The sequence below is a fragment of the Phocoena sinus genome, chromosome 7 (genome assembly GCF_008692025.1).
Source record: "Phocoena sinus isolate mPhoSin1 chromosome 7, mPhoSin1.pri, whole genome shotgun sequence".
NCBI lineage: Eukaryota > Metazoa > Chordata > Mammalia > Artiodactyla > Phocoenidae > Phocoena > Phocoena sinus.
In genome coordinates, this window is record NC_045769.1 from 79,175,818 (window position 1) to 79,200,388 (window position 24,571).

General features: G+C 41.8%; 1 protein-coding gene across 3 annotated transcripts in view; it reads right to left on the reverse strand.

Moving 5' to 3' along the window:
• The window catches only part of FMNL2 (formin like 2), a 311,830-nt gene that overhangs the window by 209,407 nt on the left and 77,852 nt on the right, over positions 1–24,571 (reverse strand). The window lies entirely within an intron of this gene.

Sequence of the window (24,571 nt, forward strand, 5' to 3'; positions counted from 1 at the left end):
GGCTTAGCTGCCTACAAACTCCTGTGATATGATCTGCCACCACCTCTCCTCCTCCCCCACTTCTTTTTAAAACTTTTCAGAAGTTTACCTTTGTCCAAATGAAGGAAAACTCTGACACATCAAAGTGAGCACCACTGTGCTGGGGATGTATATTTGTAAGAAGAGTTATCTATGGTGGTGTGCAGAAAAATTAGCAAGGGTGTAGTTCCCCCTCCTTAAATACCACACACACACACACACACACACACACACACACACACACACACACACACACACGAAGTACCTCACTCATCTGCAGTTTCTTTGTTAATGACGGTCTTTAATCCCCTACACTGCAGCAACTGCTATTCTCTTCCATTTAAATTAAAATTTTACTCCAGTTGAATTCCCTAGAGGAAAACCAACGAACTACTTTTCATTTTCCGCTTCAACTATTCACCTGGTACTTCATAAAAATGCTATATTTAGCTTCTCTAAGAGCATTTTTTCTTATTATGTAAAGTTGCAAACAATCACAAAAGTAGAGAGGCTAGTGCAGTATACCTCACCTCCATGGCCCTTCTACAATCATCAACATTTTTCAATTTCGTTTCATCTACCCTCCCTCACCCAGTACTCTAAAGAGAATTTCAAACAGCATGTCATGTCACCTGTAAACACCTCAACATGTATTATGAGAAGGATCTTTTTATAAGCAATCATCCAAAAGAGAATGCTTAATTATAGAAACTTATTTTATTTGATGGCATTTCTGATTATTAAAAAATTACTATCATTTGCTTAAAAATAAAGGTTACTGGTTAAAACAGGATTTTAGGGACAGTTCATCTGAGCCCAGTCCAGCCAGCCAGAATGAATGCAGAAATCATTCACTATAACGCCAAGTATGAACTTGGCAAAAATAAAATTACACTCTACATACACCATACACATGGTCTAATTTCTTACAAGGTTAAATATGAATTAATAAAGCTGGAATGAAAACCAAAGTCTGTTCAAGGCTGGAACTTCCCCAGAAGGCCATTGTTTCAGCCACTGTGGCAGCTCAGAAAGTGTCATGAGTTAGCTTGAAAGGTGAGCTGTGCTGATTTGGAAAAAGGATCTAGTGTGGGTTTGCGGGGAGGTACTAGGCTGCTTGTCAACTAGCTGACCAGGGCCCTGAGGACGGGCTGATGGCATTGCTATCTGTATTAATGAGTTGAAAACTAAATGCTGGAAACAGGTCTGCAGTGGTGGTCCTCCCCAGACCAGCAACAGCAGCACCTGGGAAACTTGTTAGAAAAGCAAACTCTCAAGCCCTAACCAGACTTACCGAATCAGAAACGTTCAGGGCCCAGCAACCTATGCTTTATCAAGCCCTCCTAATGATTCTGCTCTACACCAAAAATTTCAGAACTGCTGGCCTAACATGGTAGCCACTAAGCACATGTCACTCTCTCACTTTAAATTTAAAGTAATTAAAATTAAATAAAATTTAAAATGCAGTTAGCTGTGGCTACCATATCAGCACAGATTACAGAACATTTCTACCATCGCAGAAAGTGCAAACGGGCAGCAATGGTCTAGAGCATTTAAACTGAACTTTAATTTATAACCTATAGACAGCAACGGCTTCTCTAATTCTGAGGGACCCAAAAGTGAAATTCTGAATCTGGCTGGATCTTAAGAGCCTATAGCCTCCAGGTATCTATTGCATGACTGGATTCCACAGTGGAAACATCAAGAGAATTGGGGTAAAAAGGAAAGCATGGTGAATGTTGCCTAACTTGGCCACATAGGCCAGGTCTGGGTCCATAGAAAACAGATGTGGCTACAGGCAGCTGCTGAAGCTACTGTTTTCACCAGGCACCTTGTGAAACACAGACTGGAGCAAGCAAAGCTCTTTGGTTCTTTAAAGACATGACACTCTGACATACCGGGACCAACGGTAACCATATAAATTGGCTCTGTCAAAGTTTTGCAGATAGGGATTCAATGAGACTCCTGGGAGGTTTCTCCATCCTCCAGAAAGGCCCCTGCAGCAGCAGCAGAGGTGAGAAACCTCCCTCCAGTGGCTTTGCCAGAGGAGAACATGGCAGGACTGTTTGTGTCTCTGTCCTGATCCTCCTAAACCCAGTGCTGTCTGGTTTCTGCCTCTTCCCAGTCATTGAAAAATCTAGGTCATGTGTGTCTAGCACAGAGCCTGACCCCAAACAGGCTCGGTCAACACTGAATGAATGCATGGGGGATTTCCGTGTGGTTAATCAAACAGACCCTCCTCCTCAGTGCTTACCTTCCTGCATTCCCAGCAGCATTTGACATCGTTTCTACACCCCTCCCTCCTGAACCACTTTCATCTCTTGGCCTCCAGGAGAGAAATCAGTGCACACCCCTGCGGGTTTTTTTTTTTTTTTTTTTTTGGCGGTACGTGGGCCTCTCACTGCCGTGGCCTTTCCCATTGCGGAGCACAGGCTCCAGACGCACAGGCTCAGCGGCCATGGCTCACAGGCCCAGCCGCTCTGCGGCATGTGGGATCTTCCCGGACCGGGGCACGAACCCACGTCCCCTGCATCGGCAGGCGGACTCTCAACCACTGCGCCACCAGGGAAGACTCACCCCTGCGTTTTTTCACCTCTCTAGTGGCTCCTTATCTTCCTCCATTAGCTTTCCTTGATTACTGTGACCCTCAGGGTTCTGTCCCAGGCTCTCTTCTCCATACTCATTTTCCTACCGATCTCATCTACTCCCATGGGTCAGCTATCAATCGCACACTGATGACTCCCAAAGCTGTATCAGCAGCGTCACTCCCCTCTGAGCTTAAGGCAGCGTCCCAGCAACCGACTCAGATGCCTCAAAGGCACACAACCTCATCACCATCCTGCCCCTTGACCGCCCACAAAAAATCTGATCACTGTATGCTTTCTAGTGAATGGCACCACCATCCACCTGGCTGCCCTTGTGAGAAACCCCAGGCTTCAAGCTTTTCCTTCATTTCTCATATGTAAGCAATCACTATCACTTAAGCATCTCTTGACAGACTGTCTTCTTCTCCTGCCCATATCCTAATTTCTCACCTGAAATAGTGATACAGCTTCCAAATTGTTTTCCCTGTGTCCTGTCTTGCCCACCCAGCCCCATTCATTGCCACTTCAGTCTGAGTGGTCCCTCTAAAAGGATAATTCTACAAGTGGGGTCCTCAGACCAGCAGCAGCAGCACCTGGGAACTTGTTAAAAATGCAAATTCTCAGGCTCCACCCCAGACCCACTTAATCAGAAACTCTGGGGGTGAGGCCCAGTAATCTGTGTTTTAGTAAGCCCTCCAGGAAACTGTGACGCACGATAAAGCTTGAGAACCACTGCTTTAAAATATCAATCTGCTTACGTCACTTTCCTCATTGAAAGCCTCCAGTGGCTTGTGACTGTCCCTACAATAAAGATCAATTCTTCAGTATCATTTATTGTAAAAACAATTACCCTCAATATGAGAACTGAGGGGTAAACAGGAACTTAACAGACAAATGAACAGATAATTGGTCGGCCTACGGGTGGGGGTATGAGAAAGGCATTCCTGGCAAAAGGAACAGCATATGGAAAATAACTAGAGAGAGGAATATGGCACACTGAGGAAACTGGTAACACGTAGAATGATCAAGAGATGAGGCCGAGAGGACTTCCCTGGTGGCGCAGTGGTTAAGAATCTGCCTGCCAATGCAGGGGACATGGGTTTGAGCCCTGGGCTGGGAAGATCCCACATGCCAGGGAGCAGCTAAGTCTGTGCGCCACAACTGCTGAGCCTGTGCTCTAGAGCCCGCGAGCCACAACTACTGAGCCCATGTGCCACAACTACTAAAGCCCATGCGCCTAGAGCCCATGCTCTGCAACAAGTGAAGCCACCGCAATGAGAAGCCCGAGCACCGCAACGAAGGGTAGCCCCCCACCTCGCTGCAAATAGAGAAAGCCAGCGCACAGCAACGAAGACCTAACGCAGCAAAAAAACCGAACAAAAAAAAACCCCACCTTACCTGCCTATATCTAAACATGGTGGCAAATGATACTTTCTTTCCTTCCTTTCTCAGGTGTCAAAATGTTACCTGTTCCTCATCCAGTCCTCCTGTCCCCCTTCACCAACCAAAAACTCTGCCACAACAAAGATTTACTACACAAAACTCCCGAGTCACTATTTCCTGCTTAAAACCCCTACATGGTAAGAACTTACACTCTCAATATCTGATCCTATAAATTATACACACACTTCAAATTCGACTTTAAGGTTCTCACCAATTACTCTTTTCCCATCAGTCCTACATCTGCTTTAACGCTACTGCCCCAAGTCCCTCACCTTTTGCTAAAATTGGTTCAAATCTCACTCCTCCTAATAAATATCCCTACAACCAGGCAACCTCTTATCACTTCACAGATCCTCAGTATTTAAATGTGTTGTATGTGTCTGCATAACTCAATCACTTGCTACACCATAAAACTCAAGACTGTGTATAAAGACACGTGTATCTGTTCAATAGTTTGACTTCTTCAAGGGCAAAACTGTTTCTCTTCTCAATTGCTTCATTTTCAAATTAAACAGGTTGAATAAAATGACAACTAAGGTCAATTCCAACTCTAAAATTTCATCACCCATAATCACATTTAGTGCTCTGTATATATTATATAGTCCATAAATGGTGTTGATTAAGGCTCCAGAATTCACACTTCTAAAAAGTCACAGAGGACCTTGCCTTCCCGGTATCTCCCTCTCTGAAAAAAACAAGGTAAAGGCATGGGACTTCCCTGGTGGTGCAATGGTGAAGAATCCAACTGCCAATGCATGGGACACGGGTTCAATCCCTCATCATCCAGGAAGATCCCACATGCCATGGAGCAACTAAGCCCACAAGCCACAACTACTGAGCCTGCACTCTAGAGCCCGCGAGCCACAACTACTGAGCCCATGTGCCACAACTACTGAAGCCTGCGCACCTAGAGCCCGTGCTCCGCAACAAGAGAAACCACCGCAATGAGAAGCCCGCGCACCGCAATGAAGAGTAGCCCCTACTCGCTGCAACTAGAGAAAGCCAGCGCACAGCAACAAAGACCCAATGCAGCCAAAAATAAATAAATAAATAAATTTATTTTAGGGTGGGATAGGGAGGGTGGGAGGGAGGGAGACGCAAGAGGGAAGACATATGGGAACATATGTATATGTATAACTGATTCACTTTGTTATAAAGCAGAAACTAACACACCATTGTAAAGCAATTATACCCCAACAAAGATGTTAAAAAAAATTATTTTTAAAAAAACAAGGTAAAGGCAGTTTTTCTTTGATTCCCACCTTCTGAGAAGTTTACATTTCAATTACCTCTTTGGCTAGTAAAATTTAGCTGTATTTCAGATTTAAGTAAACAAGAATTTAATAACATTTCCATAATAGCATTTTATCATTCCCATAAAAGTAGTCTCCTATCTCTGGTGGGGAAAGACTCAAGAAAACACTTCAAAGGTAAAGAATGAAAACCTGGGCTTCCCTGGTGGCTCAGTGGTTGAGAATCTGCCTGCCAATGCAGGGGACACGGGTTCGAGCCCTGGTCTGGGAAGATCCCACATGCCGCAGAGTAACTACCCCCGTGAGCCACAACTACTGAGCCTGCGCGTCTGGAGCTTGTGCTCTGCAACAAGAGAGGCTGCGATAGTGAGAGGCCCGCGCACCGCCGCTCGCCACAACTAGAGAAAGCCCTTGCACAGAAACGAAGACCCAACACAGCCAAAAATAAATAAATAAACTTTCATTTAAAAAAAAAGAATGAAAACCTGTCAGCATCTTCTACATGCAGATTCTCCCCTAAGGACTCAAAGCTTGATGAAGAATGTATTCTCCACATGGCTCTAACTGTAACAAATTATTCTTTTTTGTTTGTTTTTTAACCACAAAGTTAGTCATTGTCGTGAACTACAGATAACATATCAAGGAGGGCTTCTGAAACGGATGTGACAAGAATTGGATCCTGTGTAGACAGTTTCAACTTGACCTTCCAAGAAAACACTTTTTACTTTAAGGCAAAAGGAAGAATTCCTGACCCCAAATACAGTCAGTCATGCTGTTCCCCTTGTCCTTATCAGCAGTATGTTTGTCAAGAAGGACATCACAGTATTTACAACCATACTAACAAGCGGAAGATTTTGGTTCTTTGCAAGCACAAAGTCACGGCACGCACATTTATCAAACTTTTCTCTTTTCCACGTTTTTCAACAAGCAAGCAACTTCACAGCTGAGTTTGTTACTAAATGCCACATTAATACCCAATAAAGCCCTAACTCTTGCATCTGGGAAGGCAGGCTGACCCAAGGGTCTTACAAGCCCACTTCTCACCTTGCTCCTCTTCCTTAGACGTTCTCAGTAGAGAGGATACACTCGGCAGTATTGCAAGTTCATCATCTGCTTTCTACTAGTGGTTAAGATGCCAACTCTTCTGTCCAAATCTACAAAGCATGTGATCAAAATTTATTTATGGTAAAAAACACTTTAAGTACCCACTATATGCCTATAACTTCCAAGGAGTTTAGGAAAAGAGGTCAGTGCTGCATAAGAATTATAGTCAAGGCATACTAGAGCAAACAAAGTCAAACATGACCCCCACCCCCCAAAAAAAGGTCCAAGTTATATTCTTTCCCCAGCTAGGATCAGTATGGTAGCCTCCTTAGAAGTCAGTGCCCTGATATCTTTAACCCTAAAGACATTGAAAAAAGGAACGAGTTCCTATTATGTGCCAAGTACTGCAACAGGCACATTATATAGTTACTCATTTAATGCTAAAGAACAATCTGCAAGATACAGGAAACTATTCCCAATTTACAGATGAAGGTTCCCAGAAAGAGACAATGACTTAGAAAGGTCACTTTCATACATTCAACAAAACACCTGTTAAAATAAAAATGCTTGTTTTAAAAGCTGTTTTCTTATTTAATTTCAACACCCATCACGTAAAATAAAGTTCGGCTAAGAATGAAAAACAAAGCGCAAAGACACACACACACACACACACAAAGACTTTTCTAAGGAAAAATAAATCTTGAACCTAACATAGCATTCAGTTCCTGACGAGTTGTTTTCAGAGGTTTTTTGTTTGTTTGTTTGTTTTGCAGTACGCGGGCCTCTCACCGTTGTGGCCTCTCCCGCTGCGAAGCACAAGCTCCGGACGCGCAGGCTCAGCGGCCATGGCTCACGGTCCCAGCCGCTCCATGGCATGTGGGATCTTCCCAGACCAGGGCACGAACCCATGTTCCCTGCATCGGCAGGCGGACTCCCAACCACTGAGCCACCAGGGAAGCCCCAGGGTTTATTTTTTAGATTTTCAATCCTTAAACTAGCAGTTTTTAAATAGACACACAACACTCAGTTTATTTCTGATTATATTTCATCTTTGTCAATTTCCATATGTTACATGGTAATTTCCTTTTTTTTCTACACTAAGGAAATTTTTTCCCCTAAATGCCAAACCTCCTAAAAAGATAGGGATATTAAACCCAGAACACTTAAATTAGCTATGGCAACTCACATACACAAAAAATTAAACTGAATTCCATCTACTTTATAGACCAGCCAAGAACTTAAATGCTTTTAATTTTACTTTCTTTTCAGTAACTGAAGAGATTTTAAACTGGTTATGCTTTCAATCCCAAATAAACCTTCTTTATTGATTCCCAATCTCAAGTACCAGAAACTTAAGTGTGGGCAACTGATGATTATGGCATTTCTACACAGTAAATAAAATTTCAGTCTATGAAAGAGTATCAAATAACAGCAGGTTCTCCTTATAGCTCTATAACCTTGTATGTTCAAAATAACATTAGCACCCTGAGGGCATGACGGCAAAAACTGAGCCTGACTGTTTACTCAGAGAACATGCTGCTAAGCCAGGGAGGCTTCCTTGTCCATCCCATGCCCAGAAGCAAATATGGCTTCCCTTGTCACTAAAATGGAAGCCACAGCCAAGCGGCTCTCAGGACAAATAAGACATGCAGATCAATTTTCACTCACCTACACAGTACATGCCTCCCTCAAAAAACCCAAATTCCGGTCTTCCCTGGTGGTGCAGTGGTTAAGAATCTGCCTGCCAAGGCAGGGGACAAGGGTTCGAGCCCTGGTCCGGGAGGATCCCCCATGCCACGGAGCAACTAAGCCCGTGTGCCACAACTACAGAGCCTGCGCTCTAGAGCCCGTGAGCCACAACTACTGAGCCCGCGCGCCTAGAGCCCGTGCTCCACAACAAGAGAAGCCACCGCAATCAGAAGCCCACGCACCGCAATGCAGAGTAGCCCCCACTCGCCGCAACTAGAGAAAGCCCGCGTGCAGCAACGAAGACCCAACACAGCCAAAAATAAATAAATTTATTTAAAAAAAAAAATTCCCAGCTTCTCTTAAAAAATCTGAAGATCTGACAACATTGGTCCTGTATTTCTGTATAAAGTTTCAATACCTACTTTCTCTCCCTTCCTCCAAAGATTTGATCTCTTCCCCAACCCCTCTCCTCCAAGCCTGCATCACTCACTTAGGTTAACTGCATTGCCCCTGCACACCTGTGAGTTTGTGACCCTTTTGCTTCTAGATACAAGAGGAAGCTGTACAAAAGCCAATTGCTTTTGATTTCTGAATGACTGTGTCCAGAAGGAGGATGAGTCAACAACGCATGACACCATTTCCTATTTACTCTACTGAAACCCAATGCTGAACAGGCTGCCTCATTCTCCCTAATGTCTGTGTGGTCTCATTTGAGCGCATTTCCCACTTTCTATCCACACTTCCCTTTCAATATATCAAATGCTAGCATTTGGGCATTCTGCCTTCTCATTTTGGCACTAAGAAGAGAGAAGACAGACTTCAAGGGCAAACTTCACTAAAAACACCTTCCAAAATGCCCATGTAACTCTCATTTGTCATGGCCAAATTTGAGGCAGATAGTTCTCTTGTTTCAAGTATACATTTTACAAGGATTTTTCCTGCCCCACACATTTTACTATGTCTTTTACAACAGATTTGAGAGGTATAGAACTGAATCAATAGTCTCAAATTGGCCTCTTTGAATAGATAAATCCAAGAAACGGCCAAAAGGCAATGATACTTAAGGACCAACTATATGGCTCTTGTAGATGTGATGAAGAACGGCCAAGAGGGGACTCTGGTGTCATTTTTCTTTCTACTGTTTGAATTTGGGGTTTTTACTAATAGACCATGGTATCCTAGCTGTTCTCACTGTCACTGGGATTACACAAAGAGTTTCAGACAAACTGACAGACTATAAAAAGGCATAATCAAGATTTATCTGTTTTCCAAAAAGCCACGTTAAATCAATCCAGCAATCTGCTTCAAGTCAGGAAAGGTTTCATGAAGTCAGTGTGCTTCTTTTGCTGGGCTAGAGCATCTTTTTCACCACAAAGAGGGCTCACTGTCATCATGCCACTGCTGGGCAGCTAGAGTCAATTTCCTCTTGTCAATATACTCACTTTCTCTCTTATTTGCAACAACCTGTGCAAACAGGCATGGCAGATAGTAAAATATACCCCAAGAAGTTTAGAATTTGATTCCACCTCAGATATATAGTGACAAATCTAATGCCAAGGCCCATGATACCCAAATACTGTCCAATCTAGATTCTTGGAATGTATAAATGCGGGCAGAGGGGACAACCTGTCCAACAAGATTCCTACTTCCCCTTCATACTGTCAGCTTGGGACGTGGGTTTCTAACCAGGGCACTATTCCCCGGGCCCTTTGCATCTAGGTAGCATACTGGGATTATTCCTCGGTACCAGAGACAACAAGGGGAAGTGATGTACATCACTTCTGAGCAAAGGTGGCAAAGAAGTGCAGTGTCTTCACCCGCTCTTTCCCATCTGCTAGCTAAACTCTGAGGCGTCCAAAGCTGAAGGGACAGTAAGACAGAAAAATAAAGAAGTCTGACAGCCCACCCACCTAACAAGAATACCAACACTGAGCTGTAACTTGAGCAGACTAACAATAGGCCGGTGAAATTCTGAGATACAGTATAGCAGAGAGCATTCAGTTCCTAACTTCTATATTAGGTGTGCAATGGTGTGAGGCAGTGGGGAAAGGTCTGAGTTTAGCAAGCATGGGATAGCAATATTGCACGGTGTCTTCTATTGGAGAAATCTTAACTGAAAAAGACGAGAGGGAAAAAAACCAAACGGGTCTTCTGGTGGTAGGGACGTTTTTCGTACCCACTAGTACAGTGGAAGAGTGGAGGGAAGAGAATGTGGAAGGAACAATCTAGGGGCTCCAGCGGGTGGAGGAAGCATGTGATGGCGGCAGCCTCTGTAAGTCTCTGCTCCCTGGCTTACTTCTAGAAAGGGAAGAGTCAGGCTCCCTCTAACTCCAATCAGGTATCCCAGTAAAACAGTAAAATATCACAGCAACTCACTGAGGACATCGTTACCAGCTTAGTTTGTTAAATTATTTTTCATTTCTCTCAGTCCCAACTAGGTATACCTCTCGATCCCACAATGAACAAAATTAAAATGCTAGAAAATCTATATTCAAGAGGCATAGTCTAGATCAACCCACCCACCTCTTTTTATCACCTTTACAGACACACAATGCACCATCACTTGTTAGGGCTTTTTTTCCCCCCTTCTCTCACCCCCTTTCCCCTTTGGTAACTATAAGTTTGTTTTCTATGTCGGTGAGTCTGTTTCTGTCTCATAAACAAATTCATTTGTGTCATATTTTAGATTCCACATAAAAGTGATATTTGTCTTTGCCTGACTTATTTCACTTAGTATGATAATCTCTAGGTCCATACATGTTACTGCAAATGGCATTATTTCATTCTTTTTAATGGCTGAGTAATATTCCATTGTACATATACACCATACCTTCTTTACCATTCATCTGTCAATAGACATTTAGGTTGCTTCCATGTCTTGGCTATCGTGAATAGTGCTGCTATGAACACTGGCGTGCATGTATCTTTTCAAATTATAGTTTTCTCAAGATATATAGGGTGCTTTTTTTTAACTATTTATATTTGGTCTCTGAGGTTCTACCAAATAACAGTTTACATCCCACTAACTAGTACAGAAAAGTATCTCTTCCGTGATAGTACTTAGGAATTTACCACATGTAACAACAAATCCGAAGCACAAATGATGAACTGGAAAAAGATGCCCAGGTATAACCAATATGGGATATCTAAGTATAATTACCTTGGATGTACAGAGAACTTAAATCCCAAAAGATTTTTACATAACCCATCCCATTTCCCCTTAAACAAGTGTGTGAGGAGAGCCCAGTGAAGGGTGCGTATGTACAGGTATCTGAGTAAAGAAATCGAAGCCACATGACTCCAGTGCCTCCGGAGACATGCAGTATAAGAACACCTTCCAGACTGCATCTCTGATCTCTCTTCGAGACTGACAAATGCGCCAAACCTCCTAGGCCATAACCACGCAGCCTAGATATTAAGTGCCAGAGCTTGTTCAGCACTGCTAAGCATGTGCTTGTGAACTCTGGATGGGAAAAACAGGCATGTGCGTGCACTGCTCAGAGGGACCGTCCCAGGGATTAGTATCACATTCAGGCTAATTCCACAGCTGGCCTGGCCAAAGAATTCCCACTCAAATCCAGGCCCCGGATCTCTGAATAGGCAGTTTATGCTTTCCCAAAGTGGCATGAATAATTAAAGGAGCTAAGCCTACCTGCCTCATGACAGCCAATAACAAACCAATCGGCCACCTAAAGCCACGTTCCCGCCCACTGGGGCAAGCAGGGCTTGGGCTGGTTAGTAAACCAACTGCTGTGTCCTGCAGGGGCCCTTCAGCTTTATGGGAAGATTCCGCCATCACCAAGGTGCCACCTAGTCACTCACTACACACAAACTAAAATCAAAGGCCAGCAGGGATCCAGTTCATGTCAAAGCTCAGGAAGCACTAGGGTTCCTGTGTATTGGATAAGATGCAGGAGATCAAATGTCTAATTCTTACACTATACCTAGTTTGATTCAGATCTTAAAATCTCAAAATCAGATTGAGCTGCAACTAGAAACATGAGCCCCAAACATGCAGTTTTCAAAGAGCCACCATATACAGTCCTAATGCCTTCATCCACCTACAGCCCCTGTCGTTTGTAAATTTTAAAAGGGGCTGATCTAATATGGACATTTACTGTACATACTTTCCTGCTATACAACCCGGTCTGCACAAAATTTACATACCTGACCCTTTCCCTTTCCTGCTGCTCTAGGTCAGAGCAGATTTTTGTTAACGGCTACTATGCTGATTACTAGACAACTTCCAACAGTTTGAGGAGTCCTTCTAAAAAAAACTCAATGGAGTGATTATAGTTAAATTTCCTACTGCTCAGTTTTGCCACCACCAGCCGAACTTTCCCTCATAAACATCCTTCTGTTTCTATTCAAAATGGGCTTTCTCCTTCATGACATTAATAGTACCAGTTTCCTCTATCATGTTAGTAATAATGCACTGTTTGGCCTTGTATTTGAGATTTTCAAAGCTTGGGGAAAGTAGGGCGGGACACAAATTTTCTCCAGACTACATCAGACTAATTTTCTGCCACTGCCATCTACAGAGCTTTTTCTTTAGAAGGGCGGAGACAACAGTGGGGAAGGACCAGAAGAACACAGCAATGAGAGGAGGGGAATGCCGACCCTGCTTTAACCACCACCCTCTGATCCCAGGCTTAGTCAAGCAGTCATAGCCGACTGAACGTGGTGACATGTTTTCCTCGAGGACTCCCAGGCCATTATTTCCTCCACAACCTCATTTACTTCTTCCAACTTTTCCTGTCATCTCTCAACCAAACGTCTTACGCAGGAGCATTTAACTTTACGGTCAGACCAACCTTGATAGCCTTACTACACTACATCAAGAGTCAACCCCTGCAGGAGACAAGGCTTCCCATTCTCAGCCAACCCCTCAGCCTGGTGGCAGGAAGGGAAGAAGTTGGGTTTATTTTCTCTCCCCCAGAATGAGCACATCAATTTCCTTCACTCACCTTCAGGTCTTTTGCCTATGGACACGTGTAACCTATATGATTCCTCCCCATAAAATGAGTTCTCACAAACAAGGGCATGCCACTGCTTTAAGACAACTTGCATTCTCTCTTGGTTGGGTTACAATAGTTTAAAAGCGCCTAAGGCAATGAATTACACAATAGATGATAAAGGAGCTAATAAAATTACTTGCTTGATTCTTTTTCTGATTCTCTGCTGGTAGCACACAACGTCCCTTCCCTTGATTAGTTCTAGAGCCTCCTGTTCTCAAATACAGAGATTTAAGAATGAGCTCTTAGGAGAAGATGTTAAGTGACCTACCACTTACTGAGCACCCCTTAGGTCCGATCAGTTCTGGGTTGTGAGTATACATAGGGCCTCAATTCAATGCTAACAGCTCTACAGGGTAAGGTTGGCTAGCACACAGCAGAGGCAGAACTCAAACCCAAGTCTGCCTGACTCCAAAGACAATGCTGGGCAGCCTGAAAGCTTCTTTTAAAGCCAGCCCTCAGCAGAAGCTTACTGAAGCTTCTTCTGTATGCTCTCACACTGCAGGACTCAGGAACTACCATGGAGCGTTCTCCAGTTTCATCTCACTCATCTTTAAATTTGTTACAGTCCCAAGAAAGCCTATGCTGTGTAAACCTCAGAAGGAACAGCCAAAGAACTGAATGTATTTATGACAATTGACAACAGATCTACTGGTGATGGCCTGGAAGTCTACTCCCAGAAGAGATTTGCTTTCCTCCAGGCTAAAGGTCACGCAAGGTACAAATTTAGAGCTTTGGACAGCCATCTGCTGATGCATCTGGAAAACAAAGGGAGGAGACAGGAAAAGAACAGAAGGCAGCCAAGTCCCTTCAGATGTTTCACTGGGCTGTGTGTGTGTATTTCCTGGTGCATCTTTAGAACAATACTGTGAATGAAGATGGGTGTGTCAAACCTTAAGAAAACTGGCATGATTCTCATGATGCTTCCACTCCACTTTGCATTACTGCAAAATCAGAAAATGATTAAATCATGATGTCAAGCTTTCACATGCTCACTCAACAGAGTCAATGACAGAATGAAAGTAGAGATGAAAACTGAATCATCGCAGACACTTTAAAAAACGCAACTGCTGATCCCTATTTACGAGAAGAAAACACATATTCAGCATAGGAGGTTCCCACTTCCTTCTACACAGGTATTAGCCAAATACTGATAACAAACGATAGCATAAAGCCCATTTCATAAAATTTCATATACATACAGATGGGGAGAGGGAAACTTCTCATTCTGAAAATATTCAAAATACTTCTCAGATTTAATTTTTCAGATTTAATCTTTAAAACAGCACATGGCATATTAATTTCTATTTTGTCAAGGTACTCCAAATTTTACATAATAATAACACAAGTTATGATACTAAACCTAAAAATGATGTATTTGATGTTTAAATGACTAATTCAAAATCACATTAGTTTCAAAAACATGTTGCTTATTTACTGTGGCAGCTAGAATAGAATATGTTTCATCTCCATAAAAAAATGAATCTTTCTCCATTTGCTGAAAAGCAGAGTCTCTCAGATTAACTGTGCACAGGCAACAAGCTGGTAGACAAAACACCTTTTAAACTTGAGGTTACTGAGACACTGATAAGTAAAGCTAGATTAACTCAATTTCTCTTAAGTATTATTTTCATAAGTCTTCACACCATTATCTCAACTGAACTTTATAATGAGCCTATGAGGGTACAGATTAATTTCCTCCATTTTTGGATGAAACAACAGAAAACTAACACTCAAGGAAGATGATTTAAAGCAGTAGTTCCTAAAGGTGATCTCTTTTCCTTTGTGTGATAAAGAAAATAATAACTGACCTAAAAAAAAAACATTATTTTCCAGATCCCTGCAGAAACCAGAAAAAAAAAAAATCAGCTAAGCTTTCAGCCCCCAAGGTCACTTTGCCCTTTGTAAAGCAAAACACAAAACATAATTATTCAAAACAGATGCAAGGCAGTGTGGGAAATGCATTTTTAAGGTCCACCTTTAACCATCAATGAGCAAAAAAAACCCTGGAGATTTGTAATGCCAGGATTTGCTGAAATAAATCCTGAATCAAACCTGTAAAGAAAGATGAGGGATTAATGGAGCTGAAAGTAGGTATATAAACATTAACTTGCCCTACAACGTTCCTATCTTCAACCTACCCCAAAGACCTGGGCTCTAAGCCACCCCTAGGGCCATTAGGAAATGGTATTTCACTTTCACCTCAACTAAATGACTTGAGTAAAACACACGCAGCACAATGTTCGTTTAGCCCAGAACAGAACATTAACAAGGGGTGAGCGCACGCCCAAGTGCATGTTGGTAAAGGGGTGCCTTTCGCCAAGGAATAGACAAAGAATTGCATGGCCCCAAGATCCAAAGAGGGCTAATATGAGGACATTTCCTAATCTCAGGTAGATGACAATCTCTCAACTCCCACATGGAAAATAAACACCACTATACTTTGCCAGTGAGAGGATAACAAGTCATTGTTTGATAAAACCAGTATTAAAAAAATTCCCAAATTACCAACTGTTCAGAGTACACATCTGCTGCCACATTTTTTTTTTTAAAGATTCAAGAAAGATACATAGATGCAATACATGCACGGAACTGTTGAGCTGAATGAAAAAGATGGAGCTAATCGAGTCCAGTACCTTCATTTTAGAAGGTAGAAGAAAACTACAGAAAGGAAAAATAGAACTTTCAACCTGATTAACATAGCATTCACGGCCCTGGGGAGCAAAATCCGGTCTTGGATTCCTATCCTACTGTGTCAATTCAGAGACAAATCTTAAAGAATCAATTTCTAAAAGCTTAGGAAGTAAAGAATGAAAGAGAATTCCACCAAAATCGAAGGCAAGTTGAAGACAGTCACCATATAAAGTCTTAGAAGGGAAAGAAATAAGAGAAGTGGGTCATCTAAGGGATCTGTCAACAAATACCAGCCACACTGATTTGGCAACAGTTCACAGCAAGTCAGCAAAAGCTGGCAAATTCGAATACTAAACTTTTATCCTGTTCTCCCTTTAACTTTCGATAAAGCCTCTATCTCTGAAAGGGTGTGTCTGAAAGGGTGTGGAAAAGAAAAATGAATCACTAGAGGCAGGACATTATTACCAATTCATGCTCCAGTTCTCACAGTAGGCCCTTAACCTGATTCTAGAAAGGAAGGAAGCAGGAGTTTAAAAGGCAACAGAAGGCAGGAGCATCGGCTCAGGAGGGGACAACTCTGCATGGGTGCATCTGGATGGATACTGCACCCTGCCTTGGGCTTTAACCATTTTCATACAACACTCGTTAGGTAAATCTCTAGACAGACCAGAAAAATAGCATCAGACATTAGATTAAGCTGTATGTGACATACTGTAATAACCAGGAACACTTTCTACACCACAACCTGATTTTCATCCAACGTCATAATGATTAAAGTCCAACAGCCATGTTACAGAATTACAAAACACAATTTAGTTAAAACACAGGGTTTCTATAAACTCTTGTTTCAGATTACTAGATATTTCTCAGCTTCCCAACACAATGTATAGTAGCCCACTAAAAAAGAATAAAAATGGTATCATTTCAGAAAAGTTTTAAGAGTCTCTAAAGACTTGGTACCTACCGTATATTCGATATATCTGAAAGGTGAAAGGAAAAGGCTCTGAATTATGGAGATGAGATTACTTAGAAGACACAAGAAGATATCAAATGGAAAACATACTACAAATAAGAAAAACACTGCAGCAACATAAGCAGCAGTAAGGCCTATTTCTGTGACATTTTTAGCTTTAAATTAAACCATACAGATTACTACAGCTGCCCCTTTGTTTCCAGGGTAAATTTATGCATAAAGTAATAGTAAATTGTGATTTGCTTACTTTTCTGTCCCTCCCTCTCACTAAACCATTAAGCTTCTATAAGAGCAAGAAACATGCCTCTGATTTACTGTTCTTTTCCAGCACAGAGCACACAGAAGTCACTTAAAACATTTTTGGAATGAGTATTTTATCAAACAATTGACAAACATTTGATAAAGTGCGAAGTTGGCAAGAATGGAGGGAAAATAACAGTTACTAACATACATGGTTGGTAATGTATCACCTTTTAAAGGGTAATTTGGCAATATCGCAATACAGTAATACCATTTAAAAACAATGGCAAAGTTTCCATTATATATACTGTTAAATGGAAAAGCCATGGGATATAGCACAATACATTGAGTGAAATCCTATTTCGTTTTGTTTTAAAGGCAGTGTATACTTACTCTGCATATGGGGCAACCACAGAGGGCAAGGGGAGTCATTCAAAGTGTAACCTAAATGTAATATACATATCCAGTCCCAGGGGCCCTGCCTGAATACATATCCAATTCTGGAAGGATTTACAAAATAGCTTCACACTGGCTACCTGGAATGGTAATACTGGGGAGTGAAACTGGCATCATAGAGAGGAAGAAGTCTTCTTTTTCATCATCTACCCTTTTGAAGTGTCTTCCCTTCACATATTAAAGTTTTAATCTTTTTAAGAGAGATGTTATGTTGCTAAAAAAGAAAGAAAGAGCACGAGAGAGAAAGACAGAGAGAGGAAAGAAAGAATTATAGAAAGGAAAACAACAAATGATTTTAAACCATAACTTTGCCCTGCTTGTCTCCCACCTCGTCCACATAATATATTTTAGGAGTCAGTGGTTAGAGCACTGGTTTTCACTTTACCCTTGTTTGGGGCCTAATCAGATTCGTTTCCCGTTTCCAGTCCTCCAACATCACAGTGGGAGAAAAACCTGGTTGACACAATCCTCCCCAACCCAGGGTAAGAAAAGGTCCACTGAGGGGTTCTATAATACAAACGTAGGCCTGCTACCTATGCCACCTGACCCCATGGGGTGGAGGCCAGGAGGCCAGGCACAAAGAGCGTACCTGCTGGGCAGCAAGTGCTTGATTTTTTTGTGTCTTCAGATGGATCAGTTGTGCTTAAAATTTTACTTTTCTTACAAATACCTTCTAGGTGTCTTGAAATATTACCTAAATGTGAACAGGTGATGAACTCAACCATTAAGTGTATTTCCTTACCGTAGTTCAAACTAAGAATTAGAATATAGGCTTTTCTAAAACTATCTAAAACAGCTTTTCTAAAACTATCCAGGAGTGAGCATATGTAAGATATATCATTGCTTTACACGCCTCTTTGTGTTTTCTGAGGAAAATACACTTCAACCTCAGCTGCCCATTAGAATCACCTTGGGAGCTTTAAAAAAAAAAAAATCCCAATACCTGGGCCCCGCGCTTCAGACCAATGAAATCAGAACCACTGTGTCTTAACTGATGATCAAAGAACACGTTTCACATCAAAGCTGAGTACGTAATCATCCTGTTCCTTGATAAAGTGAGGGATGAATTTTCAAAAATTATACATACAAACAATTCTTGGCCTCTTTGAGTGTCCAGTGACACAGCCTTTGTCTTTGGGGCTAAATGCTAATGGAGGAAGGGATAAAACAAGCGACACAAGACACTAAGATGCTACGGCAACCACCATTGCCGGGGGCTTGGGGTGGGGGCGATGGGTTGCCGTTTTAGGTCTCTTTCCACTACCTGCTTGTCTGTGCTGCTAGTGATGCTTAAAAGGTCTTCTGAATACAGAAGCGCCTTGCTACACTGCTATCCCCAATGCCTACAGCTATTCTGGTGAGCGTCTCCGCCACAGACAACCACAAAAATGAAGAGCCCTTAATTCACAGCTCAAAGCCCATTGTGGGCCTTGGTATATTGAGATGCCATAACACTTAAATTGTTTTACCTGACAGCAATAAGGTAGGTGAAAAAACACTTCATCATCCTAGAAATGATGCGCCACTACCATAAACCTTCTACAAGGTGTAACCAAATGCTAACAGAGGCTAAAGTTCAACCTGTGAAGTTAGACTCCTCCAACCAAAAACTGCTAAAAAGCCTTGCAACCCTCTCTGTGCATTCTAGTCAAAGATTATTCAGCTTGTTTCTTGGAACGCTCATTCCAAGGAGATGGGGGTGGAGGGAGTCATTTGGAGACTGCCAAGAAACAGTCATTGGAAACATATGGAAAACCACAAAAGGCATTACCTGTAGACTTACATGAGCCTAAAGGGTGGGTTCACATCTCTTACCAATGTTACAGACATGTCCTAACTAGAATGACATTCCAGATGTCAAGGGAGGGGGGCACATTTCACAATAAAATACCTGGTAAAAATGTGACAAACTCTCATTGGTTCTAGCATATTAGGATACAACAGCTTTGTTATTTTACTTCCATTATAAATAAGGAGTATCATCAGTACAATCATAAGTAGGACTCCTTATCATTTTTACTTTTGGTTTCTGTTTGGAAATTAAGCCAAGGAAGAATTCAAGAAGAATTTCTGGGAAAATATTGTGTAATTAATTAAAATGCTCCATAACTATCATTTACAGGAATTTTACCAACATTTCTGATATATGCACTGGAAATCCTTATTAAGTCTGACTTAGCATTAATCAGCAGCAGAGAATGGAATGAAACCGTAAGACTATTTGCAGTTACTTGATTTCAAATGGGTCTGTCTCCAATCCCATTATTTCAGTAGCACATGGTGCTCTTACCTAGAAAGTAAGCTCTCACAGGTCTGTGTACTTAGCTTTTTAATAAGGGTCTATATTGGATTTTCTTGCATGAAAAAGCACCAGAAAATGAAGTCAGAAAACTGTACTGCTAATTTCAACTAACTCCCCACAGAACTTTGGAAAACTGACTTAACCATTCTAGGCCTACGTATATAAAATGAGCAGGTTGTGCTTGAAGATTTGCTGAAGTTCCTTTCAGCTTCAAAAATTTCTTCTATTTTTAGTTTTTTAAGGAACCTCCATACTGTTCTCCATAGTGGCTGTATCAATTTACATTCCCACTGACAGTGCAAGAGGGTTCCCTTTTCTCCACACCCTCTCCAGCATTTATTGTTTGTAGATTTTTTGATAATGGCCATTCTGACTGGTATGAGGTGATACCTCATTGTAGTTTTGATTTGCATTTCTCTAATGATTTTTGATGTTGAGCATCCTTCATGTGTTTGTTGGCAATCTGTATATCTTCTTTGGAGAAATGTCTATTTAGGTCTTCTGCCCATTTTTGGATTGGGTTGTTTATTTTTTGATATTGAGTTGCATGAGCTGCTTGTGTATTTTGGAGATTAATCCTCTGTCAGTTGCTTCGTTTGGAAATATATTCTCCCATCCTGAGGATTGTCTTTTTGTTTTGTTTATGGTTTCCTCTGCTGTGCAAAAGCTTTTAAGTTTCATTAGGCCCCATTTGTTTATTTTTATTCCCATTTCTCCAGGAGGTGGGTCAAAAAGGATCTTGCTGTGATTTATGTCACAGAGTGTTCTGCCTATGTTTTCCTCTAAGAGTTTTATAGTGAATGGCCTTACATTTAGGTCTTTAATCCATTTTGAGTTTATTTTTGTATGTGTTGTTAGGAAGCGTTCTAATTTCATTCTTTTATATGTAGCTGTCCAGTTTTCCCAGCACCACTTATTGAAGAGGCTGTCTTTTCTCCACTGTATATTCTTGCCTCCTTTATCAAAGGTAAATCCATGCACATATGGTCACCTTATCTCTGGGCTTGCTATCCTGTTCCATTGATCTATATTTCTGTTTTTGTGCCCGTACCATACTGTCTTGATTACTGGAGCTTTGTAGTATAGTCTGAAGTCAGGGAGCCTGAATCCTCCAGCTCCGTTTTCTTTCCCAAGATTGCTTTGGCTATTCGGGGTCTTTTGTGTTCCCATACAAATTGTGAAATTATTTGTTCTAGTTCTGTGAAAAATGCCATTGGTAGTTTGATAGGGATTGCACTGAATCTGTAGAGTGCTTTCGGTAGTATAGTCAGACACTATTAAAACTCTTACAGGAAAACATTGGCAGAACACTCTATGACATAAATCACAGCAAGATCCTTTTTAACCCACCTCCTAGAGAAATGGAAATAAAAACAAAAGTAAATGGGACCTAATGAAACTTAAAAGCTTTTGCACAGCAAAGGAAACCATAAACAAAAGAAAAAGACAACCCTCAGAATGGGAGAAAATATTAGTAAATGAAGCAACTGACAGAGGATTAATCTCCAAAATACACAAGCAGCTCAATATCAAAAACACAAACAACCCAATGCAAAAATGGGCAGAAGACCTAAATAGACATTTCTCCAAAGAAGATATACAGATTGCCAACAAACACATGAAGGATGCTCAACATCAAAAATCATTAGAGAAATGCAAATCAAAACTACAATGAGGTATCACCTCATACCAGTCAGAATGGCCATTATCAAAAATCTACAAACACCAAATGCTGGAGAGGGTGTGGAGAAAAGGGAACCCTCTTGCACTGTTGGTGGAAATGTAAATTGATACAGCCACTATGGAGAACAGTATAGAGACTCTTTAAAAAACTAAAAATAGAATTACCATATGACCCAGCAATCCCACTACTGGGCATATACCTGAGAAAACCATAATTCAAAAAGAGTCATGTACCACAATGTTCACTGCAGCACTATTTACACTAGCCAGGACATGGAAGCAACCTAAGTGTCCATCGACAGATGAATGGATAAAGAAGATGTGGCACATATATACAATGGAATATTACTCAGCCATAAAAAGGAATGAAATTGAGTTATTTGTAGTGAGGTGGATGGACCCAGAGTCTGTCATACAGAGTGAAGTCAGAAAAAGAAAAACAAATACCGTAGGCTAACACATACATACGGAATCTAAAAAAAAAAAAAAATGGTTCTGAAGAACCTAGGGGCAGGACAGGAATAAAGATGCAGATGTAGAGAATGGACTTGAGGACACGGGGAGGGAGAAGGGTAAGCTGGGACGAAGTCAGAGAGTGGCACTGACATATAAACACTACCAAATGTAAAATAGATAGCTAGTGGGAAGCAGGTGCATAGCACAGGGAGATCAGCTTGGTGCTTTGTGACCACCTAGAGGGGTGGGATAGGGAGGGTGGGAGGGAGATGCAAGAGGGAAGGGATATGGGGATATATGTATATGTATAGCTGATTCACTTCATTATACAGCAGAAACTAACAACATTGTAAAGCAATTATACTCCAATAAAGATGTTTAAAAAAATTTTTTCTTCTAACTCAGACACCTGAGGGGCTTCCCTGGTGGCGCAGTGGTTGAGAGTCCGCCTGCCGATGCAGGGGACACGGGTTCGTGCCCCAGTCTGGGAAGATCCCACATGCCGTGGAGTGGCTGGGCCCGTGAGCCATGGCCTCTGAGCCTGCACGTCCAGAGCCTGTGCTCTGCAACGGGAGAGGCCACAACAGTGAGAGGCCCGCGTACCGCAAAAAAAAAAAAAAAAAAAAAAAGACACCTGAAAGGTTAAAAGTGAATAAACATTACAGACTCGGCACTCTCACCAATGCTGTCTTTGATCAACATTCCCTGTGGGTGTCTGATATATGCATTTTATACCAGACATGATGGGAAACAGAAAGGAAGGGGTAGCTTCCTAACCTCTACAAATCTGGGAAGATATTTTATAAACGTAAATATTTACACACAAATATATGAAGCAGTTAAGTTATGGAGCAAGGCAGTGTGAGACTACAGGACAGAACAAGTCATACAGACCAAAAGAAAGGTCAGTGTGAACCAAGAAACAGGTCAGCAAGTAGTCTGGGGTGGAAATGTGGCAGGAGGAATTACCTATGCAACTACCAAGTACCAGAAACTATAATCAGTGTTTTAGTTTCATCTAATTTAAACCATGGGGCAATCCATGAGGTAGCTAGTGCCACTGCACAAGTAGGAACACTAATAGCTCTTCATGTTAAACAGCATGACCAAGGCCTCTCACAGAGCTAATAAAGAAAGGCCACTCAAAGGAAGGGGGAGTTGAACTTAATCCTACAGATTGGCCTTTTGCTTTACTGGAAACCATCTGTGCAGGGGCAAATGCCAATAAAGTCTCTTAAACCAGGTGCCTGACCCATTCTACTTACCAAAGAATGTCCCTAAATAAGTGAGGCACAAACCCTGAAAGAACTATTTCAATTGTGTGCAAACTCAGAAGGGCAAAGGCTAGAGCTTTCCACAAAGCTTCCCATCACCCAATCCACACCATCCCTTGAAAAGAGGCGACTTTCACGCTCCTGAATCCTCCCTTTTCTAGTTCTCAAATCTCATCTCTGCTGCTCCACAGGTCAGGCCAAGACTCTACACCTAGGACTTGAAGGTTCTAGCAAATATTGGACCAAACTGTGGTTCTAACAGATACAAACCCTCTGAGAGCTACAGGGAGAGCACAGGACCAATTATGTTCATTTTTTCAGATAAGGAAGGTTCAGAAAGGTTGACGATTCAAACTCCAAAGCCACACTGCTAGTGAGTCAGTAGTGAGTCTACATTCTTAGAGCAGAGGCTGCATAACCAAGAGGAAAGGCCTCTCCACCAAGGTACATCGTCATCAATGTTACTTAATCTCTACAAGCAAAACACGGCTAAGCTTGACACCTAGCTCATGAGTTTGACAGAAAGCTGATTAACACAAGACAGAGAAGCCAGACTAAAAACTCATTGATCAGGAAAAAAGGTTTTTATTACATTTCAGGTATTCTCAGCACCTAGCACTCAACAGAGGTGCCCAAATGCTGTTGATGTTGTTGAATTTATAAAACTAATCAATAGAAATTACTTAAGACCTATGTTCTCATTTGAGTCCCAGTCAATGTCCATATTTTGCTTTTAAAGTCTATAACCCAAAACAAACCCACATGAGCTGGTGCAAGGAAAAAAAAAAAAGCAGTGGGGTTTCAAGTTGAGCAGTTCTCCAAGTTTCAGTACATTCAAACAGTTCCGACATTACCATGCATTCCACATACTATCTGATTCCCTCTTGGGCATGTTTCTGTGATTTTTAATAAGATACCCTCAACTGATGAAAATCTGCCGACAGCAAGATGAGGGCTGTACCTAGCAGAATAAAAAGATGGTAGCCCCCCCACCAAAAAGAAAAAACACCCAAAAGCCAGTATATTTGAAATGAGCAAAAATTATTGAATCCCAAATACATTACAGATTAAGTATGAAGAGCCAAATTCTTCTCCCACCGGAATGCACTAATCAATTAACATTTATTAAATATAAATGTGAACACACACCCAGCATGGGGGTCTCCTCATTTATACTACCCAATACTTCCAAAACCTTTCTGTGCCCTAAAGACACGGGGGAACGCTAAGCAAAAATCAGATTGGCAATTTTCCCTTGGAGGCTAAATTACTGCCACGGTTGGCATTTTCCAGATTCCCCCACTTCCAGAGTTTGTTTCTGGCGGGCAGCTGAACTCAATCACTACCATCCTTATGAGCTTGCCTCCCCAGAATTCTAGTACCCTGAGTGACCCAGAGACCACCCCCTTAACAAAGAAGGGCTCCCAAGTTTAAAGTAAGCAAGGTTAGGGCTTCCCTGGTGGCGCAGTGGTTGAGAGTCCGCCTGCCGATGCAAGGGACATGGGT